The sequence below is a fragment of the Staurois parvus genome, unplaced genomic scaffold, assembly GCF_062004578.1.
Source record: "Staurois parvus isolate SC_StPar_1 unplaced genomic scaffold, SC_StPar_1.0 ptg003086l, whole genome shotgun sequence".
Taxonomy (NCBI): Eukaryota; Metazoa; Chordata; class Amphibia; order Anura; family Ranidae; genus Staurois; species Staurois parvus.
Window position 1 is genome coordinate 42,986 of NW_028320882.1, and position 8,736 is coordinate 51,721.

The following is an 8,736-nucleotide window of genomic DNA, read 5'->3' on the forward strand; positions in this document are numbered from 1 at the left end:
CCTCCCATCTGTCGGGTGTCCTCTCCCTCCATTCCCATCCTCCTCCTCCCATCTGTCGGGTGTCCTCTCCCTCCATTCCCATCCTCCTCCTCCCATCTGTCGGGTGTCCTCTCCATCCATTCCCATCCTCCTCCTCCCATCTGTCGGGTGTCCTCTCCCTCCATTCCCATCCTCCTCCTCCCATCTGTTGGGTGTCCTCTCCATCCATTCCCATCCTCCTCCCATCTGTTGGGTGTCCTCTCCATCCATTCCCATCCTCCTCCTCCCATCTGTTGGGTGTCCTCTCCATCCATTCCCATCCTCCTCCCATCTGTTGGGTGTCCTCTCCATCCATTCCCATTGTCAGGAATGGACTTGCCAATAGTGGTGGGACTCACCTGCCTTGTGGGCTGCAGTACCAGGACTGGCCAGCGGGTGCTCTCAACAACCAGAGGTTCACTTTGGCAATTAGCCATCACCTGGGGCTGATTGCAGGAGGTGTATTTAAGGCATGACCAGACCTGCAGTCAGTGCCTTGGTGTACTGTTTGCTTGGCCCTGGTTTCCTGATCCTGTTTCTGCTGTCCTGACGCTGCCTGAACTCTGCCTGTACTGACCTCGGCTAGTCCTGACCACTCTCCCGCCTGCTCCTGGTACTCCGTCTGCCCGACTACTCTTGTATCGTATGTATTGGTATCTGTTGGAGGTTTGGTTCAGTCTGTTTGCACTGCGTTTGTATTGTTACTCTGGGGGGGGCAGGAATTTGTTTTTACACTTTGCTGTTCCAATGATGATCAATATTATCATCTGTAATGAAGGCGTTACATTCCTAACATCTGTGATTGGCTACAGGTATCCACATGGTACAGGGTGCTGTGATCAGCCCGAGGACCGTGTGAGAATAGTGATTGGCCCAGGAATCGAGTGAGAACTGTGATTGGCCCAGGTACTGTGTGAGAACAGTGATTGGCCCAGGAATCGTGTGAGAACAGTGATTGGCCCAGGTACTGTGTGAGAACAGTGATTGGCCCAGGAATCGTGTGAGAACAGTGATTGGCCCAGGAATCGAGTGAGAACTGTGATGGGCCCAGGTACCATGTTAGAAGTGATTGGCCCAGGAATCGTGTGAGAACAGTGATGGGCCCAGGAATCGTGTGAGAACAGTGATTGGCCCAGGAATCGTGTGAGAACAGTGATTGGCCCAGGAATCGTGTGAGAACAGTGATTGGCCCAGGTACTGTGTGAGAACAGTGATTGGCCCAGGAATCGTGTGAGAACAGTGATTGGCCCAGGAATCGTGTGAGAACAGTGATTGGCCCAGGAATCGAGTGAGAACAGTGATTGGCCCAGGAATCGAGTGAGAACTGTGATGGGCCCAGGTACCATGTTAGAAGTGATTGGCCCAGGAATCGTGTGAGAACAGCGATTGGCCCAGGAATCGTGCGAGAACAGTGATTGGCCCAGGTACTGTGTGAGAACAGTGATTGGCCCAGGAATCGTGTGAGAACAGTGATTGGCCCAGGAATCGAGTGAGAACTGTGATGGGCCCAGGTACCATGTTAGAAGTGATTGGCCCAGGAATCGTGTAAGAACAGTGATTGGCCCAGGAATTGTGTAAGAACAGTGATTGGCCCAGGAATCGTGTGAGAACAGTGATTGGCCCAGGAATCGTGTGAGAACAGTGATTGGCCCAGGAATCGAGTGAGAACTGTGATGGGCCCAGGTACCATGTTAGAAGTGATTGGCCCAGGAATCGTGTAAGAACAGTGATTGGCTCAAGGCCCTTGTGATACAGTGATTGGCCCAGGAATCGTGTGAGAACAGTGATTGGCCCAGGAATTGTGTGAGAACAGTGATTGGGCCAAGGCCCTTGTGATAACCGTGGGCCAATCACAGCTCACCGGTTTAGGTATACAAGATTCATTCATAACAGCTTTGTGTAAATTTAGATCATGTGATCACATAGCGATCACATGATCCCCAGGCCACTCCTGAACCCACGCAGGGCGTGTGAAGTACACGGTCCAGCAAGTTCCGCTGGTCTGCAGGAGATGTACTGCGGGTGGGCACAGGCCTGGCCCTACCACTAGGTGAACTGCCATGGCTCCTGGTTTCCCTGCTCTCCGCCATTCCGGAGCCGCTCCAGACCATCCGCCATGATCCGAGCACTAGAGAGGAGTGCCGGAGCCCCACCACCGCCCTATGAAAACCCAGGAGCCGACCAGCCTTGTGTGCAGCGGGAGGACAGAGACGTCCCGGAGAGGAGCAAGCAGCTGCGGGAAGGCTCTGTTCTGGGCTCCAGGCTGCGCTGGAGTCTGGAGGGACCACCTCATCGTCCACCTCGGGAGGGGAGAGACTGGTGGTAGTCACTGTGATTGGAGGAGCCGGTGCGGAGCCCAGGGGGGCGTGTCCTAATGTGTGTGTGCTCAGCTGGGGCGGGATGCTGCCAGGGTGGAGTGTCTGACTGGTGAGCACTGGAGGAGCCCAGACCCGGGAACACGTAGCCCTCCATCATTCATGGGATCAGCTCTGTCTTCCAGGTGCCAACTAACAGCCTCAGTGTGAATGAGGGCCCCAAAGAACCTGACTATAGGGGCCCTCTCCTGAAGTTGTGTTATGGTACATCTACGGAGCCCACAAAGGGATAGATGGTACAGTACAGCCGGGGGCCCACAAGGGGAGATATCTTATGGTACATACAGGGGCCCGGGAGACTGGGTTTCCTCCTTTCTGATGCTTTGCCTGAAGTCTGGAACCCATGGACATGACCAAAGTATCAGAAAGGAGGAAACCGGTCTTTGGTCATGTCCATGGGTTCCAGGCTTCAGGCAAAGCATCAGAGAGGAGGAAACCCAGTCTTTGGTCACGTCCATGGGTTCCAGACTTCAGGCAAAGCATCAGGAAGGAGGAAACCTAGTCTTTGGTCGTGTCCATGTGTTCCAGACTTCAGGTGAAGCATCAGGACGGAGGAAACCCAGTCTTTGGTCATGTCTATGGGTTCCAGGCTTCAGGCAAAGCATCAGGAAGGAGGAAACCCAGTCTTTGGTCACGTCCATGGGTTCCAGACTTCAGGCAAAGCATCAGGAAGGAGGAAACCCAGTCTTTGGTCACGTCCATGGGTTCCAGACTTCAGGCAAAGCATCAGGAAGGAGGAAACCCAGTCTTTGGTCACGTCCATGGGTTCCAGGCTTCAGGCAAAGCATCAGGAAGGAGGAAACCCAGTCTTTGGTCGTGTCTATGGGTTCCAGCCTTCAGGCAAAGCATCAGAGGGGAGGAAACCCAGTCTTTGGTCACGTCCATGGGTTCCAGACTTCAGGCAAAGCATCAGACAGGAGCAGGGGCGGACTGACAACTCATGGGGCCCCCGGGCAATAGGGGATCATGGGGCCCCTGTGGCCTTGCCTAAACTCAAAAAAGCCTATGAGAAAGGTACCAGGGGCATCTCATGGGGCCCCCTACTGACCCCGGGCCCTCGGGCACTGCCGGAGTTACCAAATGGTCAGTCTGGCCCTGGACAGGAGGAAACCCAGTTTTTGTCTGGAACACATGGACATGACCAAAGACTGGGTTTCCTCCTCTCTGATGCTTTGTCTGACGTCTGAGACCCATAGACATGACGAAAGCATCAGAAAGGAGGAAACCCAGTCTTTGGTCGTGTCCATGGGTTCCAGACTTCAGGCAAAGCAGCAGGAAGGAGGAAACCCAGTCTTTGGTCGTGTCCATGGGTTCCACACTTCAGGCGAAGCAGCAGGAAGGAGGAAACCCAGTCTTTGGTCACGTCCATGTGTTCCAGACTTCAGGTGAAGCATCAGGACGGAGGAAACCCAGTCTTTGGTCATGTCCATGGGTTCCAGACTTCAGGCAAAGCAGCAGGAAGGAGGAAACCCAGTCTTTGGTCGTGTCCATGGGTTCCACACTTCAGGCAAAGCAGCAGGAAGGAGGAAACCCAGTCTTTGGTCACGTCCATGGGTTCCAGACTTCAGACGAAGCATCAGAAAGGAGGAAACCCAGTCTTTGGTCGTGTCCATGGGTTCCAGACTTCAGGCGAAGCAGCAGGAAGGAGGAAACCCAGTCTTTGGTCATGTCCATGGGTTCCAGACTTCAGGCGAAGCAGCAGGAAGGAGGAAACCCAGTCTTTGGTCATGTCCATGGGTTCCAGACTTCAGGCGAAGCAGCAGGAAGGAGGAAACCCAGTCTTTGGTCATGTCCATGGGTTCCAGACTTCAGGCAAAGCATCAGAGAGGAGGAAACCCAGTCTTTGGTCATGTCCATGGGTTCCTGGGCTTTCTGCAGGCGGGCACTGAGACATTCACCCCGGCTCTGTATCCATCAACGCATCAATAAAGTTTATGTAAAGACAACTTTTATTTTTTTTTTATTATGGAGGGATGAACCCCAATCAGATTTTTTTGCGTGCTGTGTCCTCCGGGGAAGACTTCCCTTCACTTCCTGTCCGGGAGACAACAGGAAGTGAGGAAATTGTGATAAATATCCCCCTTTAGACACCGGTGTCCCCACTGGAAGATTTCTCCTCTATACCTGGGGTGACTACATGACCCCGACGTCATCTCGGGCTATGGCTGCAAGGTCAGTTGAGTGACAGGGTGTAGCAGTGAAGGATTCTGGGAGATAACGGACGCAGTGACCAATCCCAGCCCCCCACACTGCCAGATCCGCTCAGCGGCCTCTACCATACATAACCCAGAGCCTGGCTGGTCAGGGAAGACCCTCCCACTGCGACATGCGAGACACGGCGGCGGTCTGACCGCAATCAGGACACGCAGGACAGGCGAGTGTGTAAAATAATCTGCATTTCCAGAAACGGGACATTTACAGGGAAAAGGAAACAAAAAATACAAAATAATGTACATTAAATTATACAACCGGAGGGAAGAAATCTGGTCCGGAGAAGGAGGAGGAGTCTACAATAAATAAGGGGGGAGGGGGCGTGGTCATCATCTGGAGGAAGGCGGAGACTGGAATCATCTCGCAGCGGAATGCATACTATGATTGCACCACTGTAGGGCACACAGACAGGAAACAGCAAGCTCCACCCACATTCAGCTTTAGTTTGACAGGCTCCACCCACCAACCTTCAGGCTACAGTAAGCTCCACCCACATTTACCTATAATCTGTGGCAGGCTCCACCGTCCAATATTTAGGATATGTTAGCTTCACCCACACGTCCTATAGACTGATAGGCTCCACCCACCAGCCTTGCAGCCACAGCAGGCTCTACCCACCAGCCTTGCAGCCACAGCAGGCTCCACCCACCAGCCTTGCAGCCACAGCAGGCTCCACCCACCAGCCTTGCAGCCACAGCAGGCTCCACCCACCAGCCTTGCAGCCACAGCAGGCTCCATCAACTTCTAGACTGTGGCAAACTCCACCTACCAATTTCTAATCTGCAGTAGGCTCCACCCACTCCATCTTCTAGATGGTGGCAGACTCCCCCCCTCCCCCAATAACCACCTACACTCAGCAGAAGGCTCCACCCATTTCCTTGGAGGTGGGGGTGGTCTATCCATGGTAGATCGGAGTTCCCGGCGTGACAATCTAACACTGATCATTACAGGGGGAAGTCTAGGAGGGATGGACCAAGTTACCATGCAGGTGGGGCAGGGAGCCGACGTGATCATTGGTACTCAGGGGTGGGGGGAAAGCAAAGGGGTTTTTTTGGGGGAGGCAGGGATGGGGGGAGGTCGATGATCCTTTCAGCTATGGAGGGCAGAAGTCTGCGAAGTAAGGATGCTGAAGAGCTTCATCTGCCGAAATCCTCTGGACCGGATTACACTTCAACAGGTTCTGGAACAGAACAATGAGAGTTAGAAGAGTTATCCCTCTCGCAGTCTCGTGTGGGCCGACATCTTGTACCCGCGCTTTGCTGGCTCCCTATAGGGTGCAGGATTAGAGGAGCTTAAATCTGGATCATCAATAACTTCAGAGCAGCATCTCTGTAGGCCAGAGCCTGGGACCAGAGAATGGGGCATCACATGAGAGCAGCATCTCTGTAGGCCAAAGCCTGGGACCAGAGAATGGGGCATCACATGAGAGCAGCATCTCTGTAGGCCAAAGCCTGGGACCAGAGAATGGGGCATCACATGAGAGCAGCATCTCTGTAGGCCAAAGCCTGGGACCAGAGAATGGGGCATCACATGAGAGCAGCATCTCTGTAGGCCAGAGCCTGAGGCATCACATGAGAGCAGCATCTCTGTAGGCCAGAGCCTGGGGCATCACATGAGAGCATCTCTCTAGGCCAGAGCCTGGGACCAGAGCATGGGGCATCACATGAGAGCAGCATCTCTGTAGGCCAGAGCCTGGGACCAGAGCATGGGGCATCACATGAGAGCAGCATCTCTGTAGGCCAAAGCCTGGGACCAGAGAATGGGGCATCACATGAGAGCAGCATCCCTGTAGGCTAGAGCCTGGGGCATCACATGAGAGCAGCATCTCTGTAGGCCAAAGCCTGGGACCAGAGAATGGGGCATCACATGAGAGCAGCATCTCTGTAGGCCAGAGCCTGGGACCAGAACATGGGGCATCACATGAGAGCAGCATCTCTGTAGGCCAGAGCCTGGGACCAGAGCATGGGGCATCACATGACAGCAGCATCTCTGTAGGCCTGAGCATGGGGCATCACGAGAGCAACATCTCTGTAGGCCTGAGCATGGGACATCACATGAGAGCAGCATCTCTGTAGGCCAGAGCCTGGGACATCACATGAGAGCAGCATCTCTGTAGGCCAGAGCCTGGGACCAGAGCATGGGGCATCACATGAGAACAGCATCTCTGTAGGCCAGAGCCTGGGACCAGAGCATGGGGCATCACATGAGAACAGCATCTCTGTAGGCCAGAGCCTGGGACCAGAGCATGGGGCATCACATGAGAACAGCATCTCTGTAGGCCAGAGCCTGGGACCAGAGCATGGGGCATCACATGAGAACAGCATCTCTGTAGGCCAGAGCCTGGGGCGTCACATGAGAACAGCATCTCTGTAGGCCAGAGCCTGGGATGTCACAGAGGAGCAGCAACTCTCTAGGCCAGAGCCTGGGATGTCACAGAGGAGCAGCAACTCTCTAGGCCAGAGCCTGGGATGTCACAGAGGAGCAGCAACTCTCTAGGCCAGAGCCTGGGATGTCACAGAGGAGCAGCAACTCTCTAGGCCAGAGCCTGGGATGTCACAGAGGAGCAGCAACTCTCTAGGCCAGAGCCTGGGATGTCACAGAGGAGCAGCAACTCTCTAGGCCAGAGCCTGGGATGTCACAGAGGAGCAGCAACTCTCTAGGCCAAAGTCTGGGACCAGAGCACGGGGCATCACATGAGAGCAGCATCTCTGTAGGCCAGAGCATGGGGCATCACATGAGAGCAGCATCTCTGTAGGCCAGAGCATGGGGCATCACATGAGAGCCAGCATCTCTGTAGGCCAGAGCATGGGGCATCACATGAGAGCAGCATCTCTGTAGGCCAGAGCATGGGGCATCACATGAGAGCAGCATCTCTGTAGGCCAGAGCATGGGGCATCACATGAGAGCAGCATCTCTGTAGGCCAGAGCATGGGGCATCACATGAGAGCAGCATCTCTGTAGGCCAGAGCATGGGGCATCACATGAGAGCAGCATCTCTGTAGGCCAGAGCATGGGGCATCACATGAGAGCAGCATCTCTGTAGGCCAGAACATGGGGCATCACGAGAGCAGCATCTCTGTAGGCCAGAGCCTGGGACCAGAGCATGGGGCATCACATGAGAGCAGCATCTCTGTAGGCCAGAGCCTGGGACCAGAGCATGGGGCATCACATAAGAGCAGCATCTCTGTAGGCCAGAGCCTGGGGCATCACATGAGAGCAGCATCTCTGTAGGCCAGAGCCTGGGACCAGAGCATGGGGCATCACATGAGAGCAGCATCTCTGTAGGCCAAAACCTGGGATGTCACATAGGAACAGCATCTCTGTAGGCCAGAGCCAGGGACCAGAGCATGGGGCATCACATGAGAGCAGCATCTCTGTAGGCCAGAGCCTTGGACCAGAGTATGGAACATCACATGGGAATGTCATCTTTGTAGGCTGAAGCCTGGGATCAGTGCATGGAAAGTCTTTTGGAACCATCCTCTCTGTAGGCCGGAGCCTGGAACCAGACCATGGGATGTCACATGGGAGCAGCACCTGTGTAGGTTGGAGCCCGGGGACAAGCATGGGATGTCACATAGGGGCACTAACTCGGTAGGCCAGAGCCTTGGACAAGAGCATGGGAAATCGCTTAGGAGCACCATCTCTGTAGGCCGGAGCCTTGGACCAGAGCATGGGACGTCACATGGGAATATAATCTTTGTAGGCTGGAGCCTGCGACCAAAGGGTGGGATATCACATCAAGAGCTAATGTTGTATGTACAGGAAGGGGATGTGTGTGTGAGTATGCCAGGCCTTCAGAGATGCCATCAGTATTCAGGTAGGAGTCAGTCAGTGACATCAGCTATTGAAAAAATAAAAATCAGAATTTACCTGCAGCAAATCCCGACCTGTGGCGTTGAGTTTGGGAACAACGTTGACTAGAGAGGTGGTAGCTGGATACATGGGGTACGGCTGGGAGCAAACAGAAAGAGGTCAGATGGAGCATCTTCAGAAGATACACTATAGAACCAAAGACACCGATCATTACACCTATATCAGTTTGCTGGACCCCCCATTCCAGCAAACAGATGACTTTCCAGATATGATGGAGCTCAGATGTCTCCAGTGAAGAGTCCTGGTAATACTCCATCAT

The 8,736-nt window shown here is 54.1% G+C and overlaps 1 long non-coding RNA gene across 1 annotated transcript; it reads right to left on the minus strand.

Annotated features, from left to right (window-relative positions):
* Window positions 1–4,772: 4,772 nt before the first annotated feature.
* On the minus strand, window positions 4,773–8,593 carry LOC149428620 (uncharacterized). Its single transcript, XR_016310707.1, has 2 exons — window positions 8,475–8,593; window positions 4,773–5,784 (listed from the first exon to the last, which is right to left on the minus strand). It is a non-coding gene; the product is annotated as an uncharacterized LOC149428620 (long non-coding RNA).
* Window positions 8,594–8,736: the final 143 nt, after the last annotated feature.